Source organism: Erythrolamprus reginae, unplaced genomic scaffold (genome assembly GCF_031021105.1).
Source record: "Erythrolamprus reginae isolate rEryReg1 unplaced genomic scaffold, rEryReg1.hap1 scaffold_293, whole genome shotgun sequence".
NCBI lineage: Eukaryota > Metazoa > Chordata > Lepidosauria > Squamata > Dipsadidae > Erythrolamprus > Erythrolamprus reginae.
This window is the reverse complement of record NW_027248659.1, coordinates 1,456-22,907: the sequence shown is the minus strand read 5'-3', so window position 1 is coordinate 22,907 and position 21,452 is coordinate 1,456. Positions and strand designations below refer to the sequence as shown.

Genomic DNA, 21,452 nt, shown 5'->3' with positions numbered 1-21,452 from the left:
CCAAATGGTCTAATCCAATCTGCTGAAGACTTGGAGATGACAGTGAACAGAAAAAGGACATTGCAACTACCTTTGGATAAAGATTTCCTGCTTTTATTAAGTTTACCCCATTGTGGTATGCTTGCAAAATGTTTATTCGGGATGAGGGGTGTCTATTGTATTCTGTACTTCAATGTAATATCTTCTTCCATTAATTCTTTGGTATCAACCAAAGATTGATGTGGTGTATAATGTAAACACAGAGATTATTATTTTGTACATGTCACTTGTTCCTACCCTAAAGAGGTGTGCTTCAGCTTAAACTATGCCTGCTAATTTCTCTGAATAAACTAGATGATTTGCAAAATCATCAAATTGCAAAATATGAGTGTTTGGTGGTCTCTCTATAATTTGTACTTTCCAATGCAGCCAGTTCTGAATCAAGTGATTATTTTTCATTACACTCTGAGAAAAATCATGTTTGGTTATGATTCCTAGGGACCTTCAATATTACCAGTCAGTCAACTACTATGGCAGGTTGGATATGTGCAGAAGCAAAGGTATTTTGGACTAGAATACAGACAGGGATTGAGAGAATGGTAGAACAGAAGTTAGAACTGAAACCTGAGGCCATTTTGTTAGGTATTTGGCCAAATAATTTGAGTAAAGAAGATACATATTAGATTGTACATGTAGTAGCTCTTTGAAGAGGGGGTGGCATACAAATCTAATAAATAAATAAATAAATAAATAAATAAATAAATAAATAAATAAATAAACACACAAACACACAAACACACAAACACACAAACACACAAACACACAAACACACAAACACACAAACACACAAACACACAAACACACAAACACACAAACACACAAACACACAAACACACAAACAGCAGCGAGGATTATATTTGCACAAAAAATGGAAGGTAAAAAAAAAATGTACTATGCCAACATGAACAGAATTACAATGAAACTAGTGACCTTCAAGAAATGACTGGACTAGTGTGATGCAGGGTTTTCAGCACCAGCAGGAGGTTTGACTAGATGACTTGAAATGTCCCTTCCAACTCTAATCGTCGTCATCATCATCATCATCTTCTTCAACTCCCTCTCCCACCCTGAGGGACCCTTTGGTTTGTTTGGGTATTTTTTTTGTGGAATTGTTTAATTAGTTTATCATCTTTTACACCCCAACTTTTAATCCAGGTTGCCTCAGACAAAAAGTATCCCTTCCAATGAATTAAATATTGTAATTGGCCTCTGAATATATAACAGTCGATTTTTTCCCCACTTCATAGTGTGTTTCCCCCTATATTATCAAAGGGGGAGGTGGTCATTTGGTGTGGGGCCTTATGTTGGGGGCACTGGTTTAAGCAAGCTTGCAATGAAATATGGGGTAGATTTTCCCCAGAATTCTGGGTAATGCAAGTTGCACACTAACTGGGTTTATGCAACAATCACCACGTAGGATCAGGTAAACCAAAAGACCCCACCTCCAACACCCCACCCCAAAACCCACACTCATAGTCAGAATCCCTCAAATGGGGAAATGTAAGTCAATCAAAGTTTCACACCTGTAAAAGTCAAGTAATCACAAGTTTAAGCCCAAAGTAATATGTGAAGTCAAAGGTTGGCCTGACACAGTTTGGTAGTGAAAAAAGAACGGGGTGGGGGGAGTGATATGTGTGTGTGTGTGTGTGTGTGTGTGTGTGTGTGTGTTAAATGTTTTTAGCTGGAATTTTAAAATTAAGGGAGACTAGGATGGTCCCATTTCGGCCTTGTTCTGGCCTCATCAGCTAGCCACACCCTTTCGTTTTACTGGGATTCGATTTGGTGAACTCTGCCTTGTAAAGCAGAGAACTAGCAGTGTGAGCTATCAGATCAGAACCCTACCAGCTCTGTACCAGGGAGGGGCTATATGTTTTTCTTATGTCGGATCACCCTGGTATATTTAAGGAACGTCACAGCTCCTTTTTGCCTCTAGGCCCAACCCAGGACCACTTCAAGGCTGATGAGGCCAGAACAAGGCCGAAATGGGACCATCCTAGTCTCCCTTAATTTTAAAAATCCAGCTAAAAACATTTAACACATACAGAATATAGTTGTCGGCTATAAATATATTAACTGCCTTGAAGTGGTCCTGGGTTGGGCCTAGAGGCAAAAAGGAGCTGTGACGTTCCTTAAATATACCAGGGTGATCCGACATAAGAAAATATATATATATATATATATATATATATATATATATATATATATATATATATATATATATATATTTATGTCATGCAGCATACGCAGAATCCAAAATAAACTGAACACAGGAAGAAATTAGAAATCCCTGCATCAGATTGGTCCTCATGATTGCACTTGTGGGTGTGGGAATGGGAGATGAGCTTTTGACCTGGATGTAATCCTAAGGGGCCTTAAATTGGTATGAATGCAAATTGGCTTTGTTAATAAATCAGACTCTGCGCTAAAAAGCATAGACATGGAAGTTGATTTATTTTCTCAGATGCTATTTGGTTCGCTGACACTGGGCTCCTTTCACTGTTGCCTGGAGTAAAAAAACCTTTTGCCACTGGCTGGACTCATTTTGCTGTTGTTAGAAGTTGGAAGCTTTGGATGGTTTAGCTGGGAGTCAGTTAGAAGGTTTGGGATAGCTCAGCTGGGAGTCAGCAGATTTGAAAGTTACTAGAGGCTTCGGGATGGCTCAGCTGGGGATTGGGCAATGCAGAGTAAAAAGGGTAAAAAGGCTCCTTTCACTGTTGCTAAAAGTTAGAAAGTTTGGATGGCTAGAAGTCAGGTGAATTAAAAGTCAAAAGAGGCTATGGGATGGCTCAGCTGGGGATCCGGCGATTATGGAGTCCTTCTGTTACCGGCTGAGTTCCTACCTAATTCGGGATGGCTCAGCTGGGGATTGGGCAGGCTGGGCTCGGCACGGTTGGTATAGTGGTGCTATTTCTAGCAGCTTTGGTATGGCTCCACTGTGGTTTTAGGATTTGGATGGCTTGGTAGGGGGTGCTGCCACCGCTTCGGGTAGATCAGCTGGGGACCAGACAGGCTGGGCTGGATCAGGATGATGGCGCACGGGCAGATCGCTAGGGTTGATTTGCTAGGGCTGGTGGTCCTGGGGTGTGCTGGGGTTGATTGGGGTTCTCTGGGGTTCTGTGGGAAGTAGGGATCAATAACTTAAGGTCGGTTGATCCTCCAAAGTCCTGTTGCTTTTGGCTTTCATGCAGGATCTTTATGGAGGTGGTTGATGGCTTTGAAGATAATTTTCTGTCTTGCCTTTGTCCGTAGGTTTTGGTTGCCTCGTGGCTGAGATTCCTCATGGTTGGATGCTTTCTGTTTGTTGGTTGGTTCTGGATATTATTGAATCAGTTAAATGGTACTTTAAGTCTGTCTAACTAATTGAATGGTAACTCTGGTAACTCTAACACTGGGATTCCAATGTTTTTAATGTTTTTCTTCAAACTTGGATTCCCATTCTCTGTCTAAACATCTGCCTAAATCATCATCTTGGATCAACTTTTAGACAATGTATACTTAAAGTTTCGCATTCATAACATTACTGTAGGCTGAGAAAAAAAATGTGATGCATTACTTTCTGGGTGAATCTCATGTATGCTACTTCTGTAAAAGGCAGCAACTTCACACAGTGGTCCTGTTGGAAATCCACCTAGCATCGGAGGCACCGTTCCCTGTAGGCTGCGCACGTGAGCGCGCGCGCACCCCAAAATACCACCCCGCACACCATTTTCCATGGGCGCGCAGTCCCCATCCCCCTGCCAGCCCACGGTGGGGCAGGGGCAGGGAGGCGCCGGCAGTAGAAGGTGCTGTCCCCGCCCGCCCGATCCGCTCCCTCTCCTTCTCTTCCGCCGAAAGAAACGCGCAGAAGCTGCCTGCTTGAGCCTCGCGTTGCTCCACCCCGCTTCCCCCACCCACCCAGGAAAGAGTTGCAAGAAAGCAGCGTGTTTAAAAGGCGCGCTGCTTTCACGGAAAGCAAACCCGGCTTTCCTGGCCGGCACAGGGCTTTCCTGCCGCTCCCCCCCGAAAACACAACGGAGGTCCAGGATGACAGGCGAAGCAGGGTGGAGCAATGCGAGGCTCAAGCAGGCAGCAGTTTTAAATGGCTTTTCCCACCTTTTTATACTTCCCAGTCTAGTCCCACTCCAGCCTAATGTGTGAGTGGTCTGTGCTTAAACACAATCAGCCAATAAAATTGTCCCTTACAGCTAGTAATATCTGCCCCTCCTCCTTGAATTCAAAAAATACAAATTGTAAAAGAGCACTAGTTTTCTCTCCTCTTTCTCTGTGTTCTGAAAGTGCAATTTAAAATGGCTTTTCCCATCTTTTTATACTTCCCAGTGAGGAAGCTAGCCTGAGATATACATTCATATTTAGTGCTAGCCCAAATTCTGCATTTCTTAAGCCTTGACCTATGCCCCACATATATAGTTATGTTTGACATTTAGAGTACAAAAGTACATTTTGTGTTTATCATCTATGCCTTGCATCTGGTAGAACATAGCTGTGCTACAGGAAAAGGACATGGCTTTGATGGTGCAGACATAGGGCACATAGCTCTATGTATGAACCCACATACTAACAGCAAGTTCCTTTTTTGTTGTACATTCTGCACCTTCTATATTGTATAACCCCTTTTGTAAACTTTCTGTTATAAGGAAACGTTGACAACTAGTATCTGATTGGCTGATGTTGTGTGTTTTTTGTACTCCTTTGGAATTGTATAAAGAGCCCTGAAAAACAATCCACGTTGTTTAGACATTGCTTTTATATCTTCTGAACCTGAAGTTACTCAAATAAACCTGAGTTATGCAATCTCCTTGTGGTCTCCATTCCCTTGACTGGCAACTGAGTTTTGCTGCAACATTTCTGGTGGCCCGTACAGGAAATCAAGGGGCCCTGACGCCCTCTGGATGTCCACCGTGGTGTCAGTTGCCCTGTGATGTGAGAGAGGAATCGTACAGGCGCCATCGGACATTTTATCCGAAGATCTTCCCACTGACACGGGGGCGGCGACACCACCGGTTTGTATTCCAAGAACCATTGAGTGGGAGATCAAAGACCAGGACATCTGTTCACCGGCTGGAAGAGTAACCGTGTCTCCAAGATAAAAGGCAAGTCCTCAACTATGTGCACTTTTTAGAGACTGGTGCGAGTCTATCTCTCCCTATGTCAAGGGACAGAGGCAAGGACTGATCACCCTCGTTTTGGGCCGTTCTTCGTTAAAGGGCTCGTAAGGTGGGAGGCCTATGTTTTTAGAGAAAAAGTTGTGTGTGTGTGTGTGTGATTGCCTACCGCGGTTCCCACAGGTGACTGTGAGTTCCAGGACCTTGGGCCGGTAGAGATTGTGCGAAGTTAATAAAAATCCTTTTGTGTCTCAAGGGAAGGACCCCTTACCTCCCTTGTATACTCCCTCCCCTTTTCTGTCTGGTGCCCCGGGTGGAAGGTGGGAGGGAAACCAAGTGTGCCCAAACCTCCCCCATTGAGTGTGTAATGAAACATTTCAACCAGGTTTATAATAACCAAAGTTGAGAATATGGTATAAAGTGGAGACGTCACATTCTGACCAACCTTTGTACGTCAGAATGGCCCTCCTTCAACTTGGGATGGCCCGATATAGGAACCTTTGATATTCCCACTATATTGTCAGTTCATAGACTTGTATTTGAAATTGGCTCAAAACCCACCTCTATGGGTCACCAAATGTAGGACCCAACAATGTAAAGTCCTGGCTGTGGTCCCCATTCCTTCAGGGGCCACGCTCAGGAGAAGGACCCCTAAGGGGGGGGAGAATACTCGTCCCCTCCCTGGCAGCCCCAAGAAGTGCACATTGTTCCGTCTCCCTCGCCAATGGGGTCGAAAGATTCAGTCGATCCCTCGAGGGAGATAGGAAAATGTAAAACCCCCGTATTGTCCAGTTGCCTGGAGGAAGTGCCCCAGCCTCCGCCATACATCCTTTTGCCCTGTGGCCAGGCCCGGGCACAGTCATCCATGAAACTGGATGAGGCAGTAGGATCCAGTCCTTCACAACAACTCCTATATTAAGAGGTTGAGGATGAGAAAGAAGTTATAAAGGTTTTTGATGGCTTTATTTGGCAGTTGAAGGGAATTCCGTATTGATGAATTCCAAGATTAGTGTATAGATGTGGGTATGAAAGAGGTTTCTTCTATGTATAGTAGTTTGTGTGTTTCACATATGATGAACTGGGGTCCAATACTGAGGAAAATAACTACCAATTTTCATGTTTTCTGATAGATGAATTTATCTACTAATTACCTATTGAGTTACTTTTAGAAACTTCATCATTACAGTAAAAGCACATACTATACCTCTAAAAGAACCCAATAACTTTGAAAGGAATTTGAATGAAACATTTTGGCACAAATATATTTAAATGATACATAGGAGGAATTTGTTTGTTTTTTTAACAATTACCTTTTCTTTTGTTGGAAGGAATAGTCTCTTGTTGTATACCCATAAGAAAATTGCTAGCTGGGATATTTTGAAGGATATCTTGAGGTTCCAGATGAGGGAATTTTTTTTTTTTAAAAAAAACCCTTTGATTATGAATTTTGAATTGAACACCTATCGGATAAATGAAATGAAGTACTGGTAGGGAGTTTTTTGGTGTTGTGAAATGGAAATGTTTAATTGCTGCTGTGACAATTGTTGCTAAATTTTACAATGCTCATAAGGAAGCTAAACATTTTAGGAAAAATTTTCACAATTGAGTAGAATTCAATGATAAACACTTGCTTTCTGGATTAAATCTGTGGCATCATTGAATACAGCTGAGAGTCTCATGTAAATTTAGATAAACCAGTTCTGTGAAAATACATATTTGCACCGTATGGTGATGTATTTCAGGATTTGGCTCTGTTTTAAGGGAAGAGATTTAATAAGCAGTGGTAGTATAATAATTTGTGTGATAAGCAGAGGTTTTTAAAAGATGTCTAAAAATAAAGCTGAATGATCAGTGTGATTGATTATAAGAAAGGCCTGTATAAGATATGGATTATTGAGGAAAGATTAGGTGCTGCAAAAGAGGCAGTAGGGAAGAAGAAGGACAACTAATAATTTAACTTAGTGTGAGAAATATGATTGTGTGTTGGACATGTGCATGAAAGAATGCATAATTGTTTTCCATTCATTGTAAAAGAACGTTTGTTTTTGATTGAGTGTGAATGAGTGTATATACTAAAACATGGATATTGGAATAATATAAATAAGGGAATACAGTGGTTGGGATGAATAACCTGATACTGTTGATAACAAAGGTGAACCTGGTAATATTGGATTCCCAGGACCAAAGGGTCTTTCATGGTGAACCTGGAAAATCTGGAGAGACCATGCCTTGGTATGGAAAAATTATATGTATATTAATAATGTATATTAATAATAATATAGGTACACGTTTTATGGTCTATTTAGTAGAACAGGGAACTGAAAAGGATTCCCTTCTGTCTGAGTATATTTGGCAAAGGCTGGGGAGAAAATTGAATCCCAGAAGCAGCATAAAGTTATAACAACCTTGAAATGTTTACCTTTAGCATTTGTATGTGTATAAATGATTGTGCAATGTATATTAAAGTGAGTTATACTAGAACGAGATGCAATAAGATACTAAATTGTTTCTGAAGCAAATACAAAAACTTGTCCCAGTTTTTTTCTCGTTTAAGGTCTGACGGGCTGGTGGCTTATTTACAAGTGCATAATTTTAAGAGTGGTGACTGATTCCTGAGTAAAAACTTAAAAGAATACAAACGGAAGCTTATTTGGGAACGTCCATTGCAAATACTGATAATGATTGAGATGACTGTGCACGCCATGGACACACATGAAGGGTCTGATGCATGAAGGAATGGATTTTGCCAATTCATCAGTATCTCCCGAAAGCAGAGTGAGAGAAGGAGGACGGAAAAACCTTTTACTGGTTTTAAAATAAATGGAACTTTGGAGGCTGAATTTGTGAATCTGGGTAGGAATTATTTACTTTGCCATTGTCATTCTCATAGAGAAGAGGATATATCTGAATAGGTCACACTTATGTTGTGAAAATTTGTCCCTTACAGCCAGCAATATCTGCTCCTCCTCCTTGAATTCAAAAAAATACAAACTGTAAAAGAGCACTAGTTTTCTCTCCTCTTTCTCTGTGTTCTGAAAGTGCAATTTAAAATGGCTTTTCCCACCTTTTTATACTTCCCAGTCTAGTCCCACTCCAGCCTAATGTGTGAGTGGTCTGTGCTTAAACACAATCAGCCAATAAAATTGTCCCTTACAGCCAGTAATATCTGCCCCTCCTCCTTGAATTCAAAAAATGCAAACTGTAAAAGAGCACTAGTTTTCTCTCCTCTTTCTCTGTGTTCGGAAGGTACTAAAATTCTCGAATAGAACACATGAAATTGAACAACCCATCGGGAGAGTCCGATCCACGTAGTAACCTCCCTCGAAATGGAAGCCCAGGAGGTCGAAATCATCGGGGTGTATGGGCAAGAGCCTAAAAGCCGACTTAATCTCGCTGACACAGCATATGGGTTTAAAATAGGGTCACTTTATTAAATTAACATAAATTTAAATAACGTAAATTTAAATACGTAAATCTAAATATTCAAATTTGACTATAAACAAAGGACCTGCAGAGGCCAAAAACTAATGGGGTGGAAATTCCTGCCAAAATCTTCCTGGGCAACATTGGGCAAAAACTCCTTGCTGAACCAGGTGAATGTATCCACCTTCACCTGGATCCAAGCCACGCCCATTGGCGTGTGGGAGGAGCTCACCCTCCAATCCCTGAGGGAAATTGGATCCGGTGAGTCCCATGAGCATCCTCTCTGCAATCCCTGATGTTGTTCTAACCTCTAGTTCCTGGAGAGAGGCGGCCCATCACCTTTTAAAAAGATGCCAGAAGAAGCATGTGCGGTTGCTCCTACTGCCCATTTCTGCCCCTAACCTGCCACGGAGGGGGGTCAGATCTCAATCTTGGCCCCCCGACTCCCCCCAGACCTACTGTCTAAGTCCTGGAGGAACTTCTGCAGGTCCAACAGAAAAGTGGCATTCCCCTCATCTAAGAGGGGAATGCCATCGGCTCGGTAGAGCCAGGGCGTTGAAAACTTTATCAGGGGATGTTTACTACTAAACCCCCCTGGCCCCCTTACCACCTTACCAACAGCCTGGTTGCCATAACCTGGCCTCGTTGGCACCTTAGGTGATAAGCATTCAGCCAGACAAGTCTGGGCAGAACCCGGACCACGCGATACGCGTGTCCGGAGGAGCAGAAGCGATGGCCCAGATGTCGTCGGGGGCTTGACAGCACACTGCCACACCCTGCAAAACTCCAAGGTCATTGCCTCCAAGGTGGATACCAGCAACTTGCGGGCTCTCTCGGAATGGCACTGGCCAAACAACCAGAGGGAGGAGCCCCTCTGAACAAAGACCCCTGCAGATGACCAGACAAATGAGTCCACAGGCCCAGGGTCGGCTGCAATCCAGAAAACAACCTCGCAGCATACCTTCTGGCCCAAAAAACGAAACTGTGGCCACAGCCACACGGCAGGTCTGAAAGCAGAACTGGCTGAAAGACAAAACAGAAGTTAAACACAGCCGAAAAGGTGGGACCCTAATGAGAGGCCCTAACAGAAGATTAGAAGGTGGATGACCTACAGCACCCCAAGGCCAGATCCCTCATCCGCAAAACAAGTGCCGCAGCCGCGGGGTGGCACACATCCAAAGGAATGTGGGCCAAACCTCGACGGGTCAGAGCCTACTAAACGAATGCTCTAATGTGATCGTCCAAAACTGCTTCTTGGTTAGAGGGGTTCCGGTGGTGGAAAAATTCTGTGGGCTTCCCGTGGAAGCGCAGAAAGCCATAAACGCTGATTCCGGGCACTACTTTTATCACAACTGGCACAAGGTAGCTCTTGCTACCCGGCCCAGCTGGTCGTTTTTGGACCAGTGCAGGCAGAGTGAGGCTGTTTCCCTATAGGCTGTGGTCAACAACTCACCTATCCAAAAGGCTCCGATAGAGAGCGCCATGGCTGTCGTGGGGAACAGGCCGGCTTCGTGTGTGAAGTGCACAATCTGACCCATGCTTCGCTTAGGGTGGACAGCTGTGGGATGTAGAAAGGTCATGAGGCATCAACCACTGGGCAGTCCCATTCCCGGGACCATCCTTCCAACATACTTCTGCGCTAAAGTCATTGCCGGTTTTGGTAGCGCCACAAGCCTTGGTGATACCATAAGGCCCGATAGCCTACCCCTGATGGTCATAATTGCTAATCCCGGTGAGAAAAAGCACGCAGGCTGCCATAACTGGTCAACGGGTATGGGCCAGGATGCCTGTAACCCTGATACTGGAACTCATAAATCATCACCTGCTCTTTGGTAAGCAGCCCGGGTACTTGGGGCTAAGACAGCCCAAATGGCCCAATCTACTTCCCGTCTCCAGGGCTCAGTATTCCGGCCAGGCTCCAGTACCACCGGGGCATGTTGTCATGGGCTCCGTACCCTGGGCGCCACGCCCGGGGTTGGCAGGCCATGGCTGTAAACCCCTGAAGTCGCCTGAAATATACCTTCTTAAGGCGAGCCCCTCCTTCCATTTAAGTCGTGTCCTGCTAATTCGTCGGCAGGCAGTCTGCAAGACCACGTGGTGGTGTCTAACTCTATCCCCTTGGCTGATCTTGGAGGATGGTCCCTCTATCTTCACGGGAGGTAGGGGAAACCCCAAAAGGGAAATAACGTGTCAACTGCCATCATCAACTCCTGGCATCGGGGGGCACCGACCAGACCCACCCCATTAGTCAGCCAAATAGGATGACTGACTTGGATTCCGTTCGTCCCCTGCACACCCAGTTAAAGAAGGCACTGAGGTTCTCAAGAGAGCACAGGAATCAAATCTTCCAGGAGGAGATCCGAAACACATAGTAGTCCCCTCAAACTGGGGGCCCGAGAGATAGAAGTCTTCCAGGTGTATGGGCAGGAGCCTAAAGGTTGACTTAATGTCGCTCTTGCCCGTCAATGCCCCTATGCCACAATAATAATAATAATAATAATAATTTATTAGATTTGTATGCCGCCCCTCTCCGAAGACTCGGGGCGGCTCACAACAAGCGATAAAACAATATTGTACAGGCACAAATCTAATATTAAGAAAAAACTTTAAAACCAAACAGCACATACATACCAAACATAAATTATAATAAGCTTGGGGGAAAGGTGTCTCAAATCCCCCATGCCTGGCGGTATAGATGGGTCTTAAGTAGTTTACGGAAGACGAGGAGGGTGGGAGCAGTTCTAATCTCCGGGGGGAGTTGATTCCAGAGGGCCGGGGCCGCCACAGAGAAGGCTCTTCCCCTGGGGCCCGCCAGACGACATTGTTTAGTCGACGGGACCCGGAGAAGGCCAACTCTGTGGGACCTTATCGGCCGCTGGGATTCGTGCGGTAGTAGGCGGTTCCGGAGGTATTCTGGTCCAATGCCATGTAGGGCTTTAAAGGTCATAACCAACACTTTGAATTGTGACCGGAAACTGATCGGCAGCCAATGAAAGCCACGGAGTGTTGTAGAAACATGGGCGAATCTAGGAAGCCCCACGATAGCTCTCGCGGCTGCGTTCTGCACGATCTGAAGTTTCCAAACACTTTTCAAAGGTAGCCCCATGTAGAGAGCGTTGCAGTAATCGAACCTCGAGGTGATAAGGGCCTGAGTGACTGTGAGCAATGACTCCCTGTCCAAATAGGGCCGCAACTGGTGCACCAGGCGAACCTGGGCAAACGCCCTCCTCGCCACAGCCGAAAGATGATGTTCCAATGTCAGCTGTGGGTCGAGGAGGACGCCCAAGTTGCGCACCCTCTCTGAGGGGGTCAGTAGTTCCCCCCCAGGGTAATGGACAGACAGATGGAATTGTCCTTGGGAGGCAACACCCACAGCCACTCCGTCTTGTCTGGATTGAGTTTGAGTTTGTTGACACCCATCCAGGCCCCAACAGCCTCCAGGCACCGGCACATCACTTCCACTGCTTCGCTGACTGGACATGGGGTGGAGATGTACAACTGGGTATCATCCGCATATTGATGATACCTCACCCCATGCCCTTGGATGAGCACAAGCCCGTCCCGTGGATACGGCCGTGTCAACAGGCGCTACTGTACAGAAAAAGGTCCTCGGTGTTGGAGTCGGTACCCGACACAACCGGGGCAAAGGCAGATGGGGAATCAAGGGATACGCCTTGGGCTTTTAAGGCACTACCCCGAGGGGATACTCTCACTTGGGGGGAAGGGAAGGGGCCTAGGACCCTGCCCTCATCGGCTTCCCTTTGATTTTAATCCAAAGTGTTCTTCCCTTCCAAGAACCATTTAAAGTTCTGTGAAAGGAAGGGCTCGCTGGGGCCCTGATAGGGGATTCTAAAAACCCTCACAAAAAACCTCAGAGGATGGCGTCCACGCAGTCACATGGTGATATCCACAGAGGAGGCTGGCCAGCTGGTCAAGCCTGACCGAACTGGGGCCATTTTGCCAGAGCTGTGGCTGATATGCTTCTATCAGGTTCTATTCCCTACTGGGTGGGGCAGGCATGCAGGCATGAGTGCTGCCCCATTTGCCACAAGGTGGCGGTATTTACAAGAAGAGCGTGTACAGGACTTTCGGCACAAATTCAAAACCAGCCTGGGTGGGTCGACCACCCCGCCATGCACCATGCTTTCCATTAGGTGACCGCTATCAGTGCACTGCTGTGACCGGACTCCTGGATGGCATAAAACCCACAAATCGGGTGCTTCTCTGTCCCCTGACAGGAGTCATCAATGCCACACCCGCCCTGGAGGATTCATTGCATTTCTGCCACATGTGCCTGTCACCTCGAAATGGGCCATGGCAACCAAATTGATGTATTTGACCAGGGCACACCCTGCCTGATTCCTTCCAGATACAAGGACGCATACATAAAAGGCATAAAGCCAGAACTAAAACCTTGCACCACCTTACTGGTTTGGCTCAGACCGCCCGATCCTCCTTGTCCCTCTCATATTTGGGGACCTCCCTGTTAATCAGGGCAGAGAGGTAACTGTACTCCCCCCGAGAAATTTGGTCCCAAATAGAGGGATGCCAATAATACACCAGGGGGGGTAGATGTGAGCCCCCCAAATTAAGGGAGTCTAGGCTAGGTCAGTTTTGGCCCTCACCGGGACTTAAACTTGTGATCTTTGCTTTGTAAGGCAGAGAATTATCCTCTAGGCGTTCGCTTCCCAAACCCCACCTAACACCCCCCAAGAGGCAGTAGGCCAGTAAGGCCTAGCGCCTCAAATCTAGGCCTCCCACAAGTCAGAGGCCCAAGGCCTCTGACCCAGCAATACCTGAGCGAAGCCTCGATAGGCCTTGCCATGTGCTCCCAGTCTTTAGTGAACAGAACGACGTCTGTTCGCTTCGGGATCTCCAGGAGGCAAGGAGGAGGTCCTGCTCAGGCCGCCCTTAAATAGGGCGATCCAGGACCTCCCCCCAAGCCCAGCATGCAGCGCACTGTCCTGGCGTTCTTCCAAAAGCCGAACTTCCGGTTTCGCCGGAAACCGGAAGTTTGGAGCTCTGCAAAGCTCAGAGCAGCGTCGCCCTGCTCCGGGGCAATTTCGGCCGGCGGTTTAAGCCGCCGGCCGTGCATTTATTTGAGTTCTGGAGATTAGGGTAGTATTTGCAATTTTGATTTATCAATCCAAGAATCTACCCTATCCATATTCTTAGGGCGTTATGCAAAAATGATTCCTTGGGGTGGTTCCATTTAGTTTTACTCAAGTTGTAAATTACATGTTTAGTAAATAAGTAAAATAGCACTACTAGCCACAATCTGTTACTTGGCGAATCTGTTACAACTCGAAACAAGAATTGATCCCATTTTTTTAAATATACTTTATTTATAAATATGAGAAAAAAGGGATAGGGAAGTGGGGGTGGGGGTGGGAAGGAATGAACAGAAAAATAGGAGGGAAGGATGAAAAAGGTGGGGGATGGGGAAGGGAAATACAAAATCAAGGGGTTGAGGTAAGTGATAAGATTGTACATTATAGGTTGTGAATCATAATACATATAGTTCTTAATATCATTATTGTATTTCTTAAACATTGTAAATAAACAGTAACTAAACAATATCCTTAACATTATCCAAAAAAAATTCTTAAATTTCAATAATAAATGTTACATCTCGTATCTATATATATATATTAGGTAATAACAAATAAATGAGAATATTTTCTAAATGTAAAAAGTAAAAAGAGAAAGGTACCAGATTTGTAGGAAGGAAGATAGGTAAAAGGGGGAAAGAGGGAGAACAGGAAAAGGAGAAAAGGAAAAATATGAAAAAGAAGAAAAGAATCTGTGTGTAACGCAGACGTTTTCATGCACGACATTAGGTGGGAAGATAGTGGGAGGAGTATATGTATAGTATAGTAAATGTATTTTTGTATATAAAAGAAAAAGAAAGTATAGTAATTGTAATCGTTGTTAGTAAGTATTAGTATTGATGAGTTGTATGATATATATTCTATTAATTCAAAAACGGATAAAAAGAGATATGGTATAAAAGTTTTTTTTCCAAATTTTATTGCAAAGTAATAAGTTTTTGGAGTTAACTTTTTAAGTTAATTTAGGTTGATTGGAACGTTCAAAAGTAAGACAAGGTTAATGATTTCATAATTTAATAGTTTCATAGTATAAGTGTTTGATATTTTTTTGCTGAAACCCATTTGTACCAATTTTCCCATATTTCATAGTATTCTGAGTCTTTTTTATTTTGTGTTTCCATTGCTGTTATTGACATTTCCGCACATTCTATAATTTTCGTGATCACTATCAGTAACGGAGGTGTTTGGTCTCGTTTCCAAAAAAGGGCAAATGAGATCCTTGCTGCTGTCAGGATTTGCAAAATGAGATATATTTGTGCTTTTTTTGAGATTTTGCCTAAATATACCAAGGAGGTAAAGTTCGGGTTTGAGTGGTAGATTGATTGACATGACTTGGTCTATTAGGTTTTTAATAGTTATCCAATATTTTTTCGCGTGTATGCAGGTCCACCATGTATGGTAATATGTTCCAGGTTTTGTTTTACATTTCCAACAATTGGGTGAAAAATTAGGGAACATTTTAGATATTCTTGCTGGGGGCCAATGCCATCGATAGAACATTTTTATTTGGTTTTCTTTATAGGATATTGCTGTAGTCATCTTATAATTTACTGTCCAAGTTTTCTCCCATTCAATTAAATTGATCGTATAACCAAAGTTTTGAGCCCAGGCTATCATACACCCCTTCACTTGTTCTTCACAATTTTCTTGTGTTAGTAAGTAATTATATAATTTGGAAATCATTTTTGTTGGGGGACCGAAAAGGATTATGTCTATCGCGTTGTCGTTTTGGAATCCGAATTGTTTTTTATGTTCTTTGTATTTTGATTTAATTTGTAAGTAAAGGCGATTTGCCTTTGCAGAAACCATGTTGATTTTCTTTCAGCAATGTCTGGTTTTCTATGTGCTCAGTAATTTTATCTTTAATAATGGTTTCCATCACTTTGCCTGGAACTGAGGTTAAAAAGGCTGGTCTAGAATTTCCTGGATCACCTCTGAATCCTTTCTTGAAGATCGAGGTTACATTTGCCTCCATCCAATCCTCAGGTACAGTGCCTGATCTTACAGAAATTTTATATATTTTAGCTAGAAGTTCAGCAATTTCACACTTGAGTTCCTTGAGAACTCTAGGGTAGATGCTAGCTGGACCGGGCAATTTGTTGACATTTAGTTTAGAAAGACATGCAAGAACATCTTCCTTGTTTATCTCTATCTGGTTTAATTCTTCTAATTCCCTCCCTTAGAAAACTAATTCAGTGGCAGGCAAATGCTCTCTACCCTCCTCAGTGAAAATGGAGGCAAAGAAGTCATTTAGTCTCTCCGTAATTTTTCTGAAAACTAAAGACCCTTATATATCTTCATTATTATTAAATTCTAAGAGAAAAAACACATATACACCAATACATTTCAAACCTTTTTCTTCTCTCTTTTAGTAATATAATATATATAATAATAATAAAAATAAACAATAACAAAATGAAAAAAGATCATCAATATATGTTATAAACATCATTAATATTTACCAGTATACTCATCAGACTCTTTAATAAATTTCATTTTAATACTCATACATGTACATATTTAATAAATTTTACCAAACTTAATACCACTCTAACATTAAACAAAAATTCAAAGCTATTTCTAAAAAGAAATTGTTATCAAAAAATCATCAAAAACCAACTACTCCTTTTCAAACTGCTGATCCTCTTTGATTAAAATCAATATCTTTTTTTCTCATCTTTTTGTGCCACCTTTTTATTTGATTTTTCTTTTTCTTCTTTCTCCTCATTAAATAATCAATCTTTACCGATCTCAAACTTACATTTATTCTCTTTTTAATTTCAATCTCAATTTTAATTTCTTCCTTAATCTGCCAACCCCTGTGCCTCTGCTCACATTTTCTCCATTTCTTATTAATGCTAGCATCAATGTACTCCTAATATTTCTTTTATTATTTTACCCCCATTGATTTCCTTTTCAGTACCACCAGTTAAAACTAAGCAATCTGTATAAATCATAATGTGTTCTTTGATCAGTCCAATCTCAATCTTAACATTTCCTTCTTCATAGCTTCCTGGAATTTTTACCATCTGTTGATCATATTCTGCAACATTTTCTTCCATTCTATATTTAGCCACTTTGTTGCCATCATTATAACTGTTTCCTTTAAGGCCACAGCTTCTTGTAGTTTTCAATTAGCACCCAAAGTGGATTCAATATAATCATTTAAATTGAAATTAAAGTCATTAATAATTCCACAAATATCATTGTATAAATCCCTTATTTGCTGCATTTTTCATTCAATATCAACAGTAGTAACCTCCTGTTTTTTTAGCTATCTAAAGAGCCTAACACATCAGCAGTGTCCATTCATCTACAGTGATCACCTTATTTTCTTTTGTGTAACATAAGTGCCCCCACCACCTTTTTCCAAAGTTCATTCAGAGTTTACTTCCATCAACAAATCTTCCACCAGCTGATGGCTCTTAAACACTTTATATTTATTATAAGTCCAAAAGGTTTCAAACATTTCAGGCTCTTTTTAAATCCAAGTGATAAATTCAAAAGAAAAACAAAACACTCCAGCTTTCATGGATTTTAGCTGTAGCTTTCAAAGTTATTTCAATAAGAATTAAACACTTCCTTCAATAAGAATTAGCCACTTCTCACTCCAGCTTCTTTTTGTCTTTACTCCACAGTTCCAAAGTTATAGTTCAATTTTTTTTCTTGCACGATAGGATAGCTCAATGTGTATCAAACACGCCTTTTATCTTCTTCTTCCAGCTCCAAAAATGGACTTTTCTTTTCTTTCCTGACGACTTGCAACTTTATAGTTCCATGTTTCTGCAACGCAGTGACTGTGGCTAGGGGCGTCTAGCCCCTTTCACTCTGCCACTGATCAAAGATTCAGACAACTTGCTGCAGGATATACTGACTCCGAAACATCTCACAAACCACATCACCTACTTCACTTCCCTTACAGGGAGGATCTGGGCTGATTCCAGTTGGAATCAGAACCCTGAGACAGCGGGGATTCAGGGTTTCTGCGACATTGCAGAGAATGCCATACCACCATAATTGACGACCATGTTCCCCCTCCTCCATGTTTCACACTTTGTGTTTGATTTCCAGATCTAACATTTAAGGTCACTGTGATTTTGTTCACTTAAAGCTAAAACGTAACAACTAGTGATGGGTGGACCGAACTCGCACAATTCGGGTCCGTATCGAATTTTGTGGTGTTCAATATGCTGAACACGAACCAAATTTTTTTTTAAACTTCGGACAAAGTTTGGGAGTGCATTTGGCATTCGGAGCTCTGATGTCACTGGCAGGTTGCTAAGGACGCCAAGGTGATCACTTCATGGATTCCATGGAATCCAGGAAGTGATCACATGGCATCCTTAGCAACCTGCTGGTGACGTCAAAGCTCCGCCCCTGGAATCTCTTCGTGGGAGGGATTCCCCAGCTCCTTCAAAGGGAGGTCTTCAGGTAAAAATAAACATTCTTACTTTTACAAAAAAGGACGCCGCAGTGGCGCTGCAAGCAAGGAGCAGTCCTTTCAAGTAAAAAATAAACATGTTTCTTTTTATGTTCTTTGCTTGCAGCGCTGCTGTGGCATCCTTGTTCATAAAAATAATTTTTTTTAAAAAAAAATCCATAAAATTAAAAAACCGATGGGATTCCGGGGGCAGAGCTTTGACGTTATGCAGCGTTCGGAGTTCGAGTTCGGGTTCAGTTCAGGCTCGGCCGAATTTTGCGTAAAGTTCGTCCGAACTTGCCGAATCCGAACACCATTGGGTTCACCCATCACTAATAATAACGAAGAGAAATGAGAGAAAATTCCGTTTTTAGCAAAAATGATTTTTTAAAAATCACAAATGATGTTCTATGAAGAGGGGAGGAGGGGAGAGGGAGGGAAAGAGAGAGAGAAATCAACAAGAGTAGTTTCAGAAGAATGGGATTAAATTACATGAATAGGTTCCAAAAGAGGTGGTTCCTTATGATTCGAAGTAGAATGAGGTTTTGCAGTGACATTAAGACATTTAAAAATAACTTTCAACTTAATATAAAGAAACAGTTTTACCACAATGCAACTGGATAATGGACAGACATGCCTTGGAACATATTAAGTCTTGTTTCACTGATGTGCTAAAGTAGAATTGTAGAGAACAGATGCAATAAGAAAGGGATTAATAATAAAGGGACTAATGAAAAAGGAAAATGACCTTTGAAATATGAGTTTTCTCTTGGGCCAAAACGTCTCATGGGTCAAATCCTAATTCAAATTTTGCTTTGTCTTATTAGGAAATATCTGCTATCCAGGATTTCTTCTACAATTAATTATTCCAACGGGATTACTCTATCCAGGTATGCTTACTCTACCTCAAGGTTTTTAGCAAGCTCAAACTCTTTGTGTTTCTTTTTATCACACTATTTGATTGCACTGACATTAATAACTGATATTTTCTCCTAAATAAATGAAGTAAAAGGTTACGAAATTGAAATGACACAAAATGGCTCTGGAATTCATCCTGAAAGAAAAGGTGTCCCATCCCATCACCTCCATGATTTAAGATGACATATTGACAATGTTCATTGTTTCATATTTCTTTTTCCAGTGGTGGGATTCGGCTGGTGATTAAGTGAACTCTGGGGTTGTTAAACAAGTCCATTTTCCCCAATGGGCATTTTTAACCAGAAACCAGAAGTAATTGTTGGAAACTGGCAAAAAACATAGAAAACCACAGCCACATCTGGGAAGCAGGCATCTGTCTGCTGCAGCACAGGAGTGCATAGAGGAAGCCACGTGGCCGGAGCTCATGTAGACCGCTTTTGCCGCTGGCCACAGATGCTGCTATAAGCACCGTAGTGAGAATATCTCATGTGGACATCCTTGCTGGTTTCTTTGCTTTATTAACTGGTCATAACGTATGTGCAACGGGGGAGCAGCAGTGAGCTGCAGGGGGAGCAACAGCGAGCAGCAGGGCAGAGTAGCAGTGAGTAGCAGGGGGAGTGGTGGTGGTGAGCTGCAGGAAGACTGGCGGCAAGTAGCAGGGCAAGCGGCAGGGAGTGATGGAGGTCACATGAGTTATTTTGGTATATTTCCGATCTTTTTGCTTCTGCGCATGTACAGAAACTAAAAAAAATAGGAAATCCTGTGCTTTATGCTCACACACACAGGCACACACTCCTCGCCCATTCTGGTAGTGCTGGGAATGGTGGCCTGTCCCTGGTTCCCACTTACTTCACTGCCAGTTCGCTTCCTCCTGTACCATGTGGATGTACCTTGGGGGTACGCATGAGCTTGGCACATGTGTGGAAAACAATTTAATCTTCTCAAATAAAAAAAACACTCAAGAAAACATGGCAACCCATGCAAAGAAGAATAAATATAAAAATAAATTAAAATTCAAAAATATTCAAAATACTGACCAATCGAGTTTGGTGATATCAAGAACCAGTTGAACCAGTCTGAACTGGGAGTTATCCACCTCTGAGGTGGTCCTTGTTTAATGGCCAGTTGCTTAGCAAGTGGTCTAATTTACAACTGACTTCCCCAGAGCTACTTAAACTGATTTTGGAGCTTTGACAGCCATGCACATACAAACACACAAACATACACACACACACACACACACACACACAAGAGAGCAGATAGCAGACCATGTGGCCAGAGCTTGGGCAGGCTGCTTTTTTTGCTGGCCCCAGCTGCTGTGCAGCAGCTGAAATTTCTCATGTGGACGTCCTTCCAGCAGCAAAAGTTGGCAGTTTGTTTGCTTCTGTGCATGCGTGGAAATAAAAAACCCAGAATTTTTTACCGGAATTGTGCCTGTTGGGTGTGGACGGTGAGTGCATGCCCGGCGGCTATGGATCTAATCTATATGCTCTGTTACCACCACCAGAACAGCGTTCCCACCAGTCCGGTGCATAGCCCATCCCTGGGGGGAACCCACCCTTGGACCACTTGTATTTGGTTTGCTTGTAGAATCAGGGCTGTAGGAATCAGATTTCCTTGGGCCCCCTGGGAAATTGCAAAAGGTCAGAATGGGGAATCCAAGTAGGAGAACTAGGATTGTATCCATGATTTTTGGAAAGTCGGTGTTTGACATGTACAGTTAGTCTTCAACTTACAACCACAATCAAGTCCAAACTGTTTTATATTTAAAACAGTAATTAGGGCAAAGAAATTGTGTTGATTTGGGCATGCCAATCCAGTCACATGGCCATATAACCATGCCTACACAATCATATGGCCACCTAGCCACACCCAGCCAGTCACATGATCACTTAGTCACACTCACCCATTCACATGTACATCTAGCCACACCCAAAGAACCAGTAATAACAAAATTGAAACCCACCATTCTCTTCCATTTTTTCATAGGAGCCACACAGGAGAAAGAAGCCATGACAGCAAAGGGAATCCATGTGCTCTGTATGCTCTTTTCATTTGCTTGGATAGTCTTGGAGAGCGAAGCTGCCAATTATGTACCGTTCGATTATAATAAGAATATTGATTTTCCAATGACCAAGACTTCAAAAGCTGCCAACTACTGTGATTATATCATTAAGGCCAAAATTATAACTCACCAAAGATTTAATGTATTTATTCATGAGCCAGAAAATGTCATCAAAAAGTCTTGTCCTGATGGGTATACTGGTCCAGAGTTTACTCCAAATTTGCATCTTACTGCTTGTGCTTCTTTTGGTGAATATTTGCTTGTAACTGGAAGATATCCTCTCAAAATATATTGTGAAGATGGTCTGATCACTAAATATAACTTAACACTTAAGACTGGCAGAAAGAGAGAGGTGGACCAGGAATTATCCTTTG

At 42.7% G+C, this 21,452-nt stretch overlaps 1 long non-coding RNA gene across 1 annotated transcript; it reads left to right on the top strand.

Annotated features, from left to right (window-relative positions):
• Positions 1-5,052: 5,052 nt before the first annotated feature.
• On the top strand, positions 5,053-21,021 carry LOC139156111 (uncharacterized). Its single transcript, XR_011557229.1, has 3 exons — positions 5,053-5,129; positions 18,923-18,985; positions 21,003-21,021. It is a non-coding gene; the product is annotated as an uncharacterized lncRNA (long non-coding RNA).
• Positions 21,022-21,452: the final 431 nt, after the last annotated feature.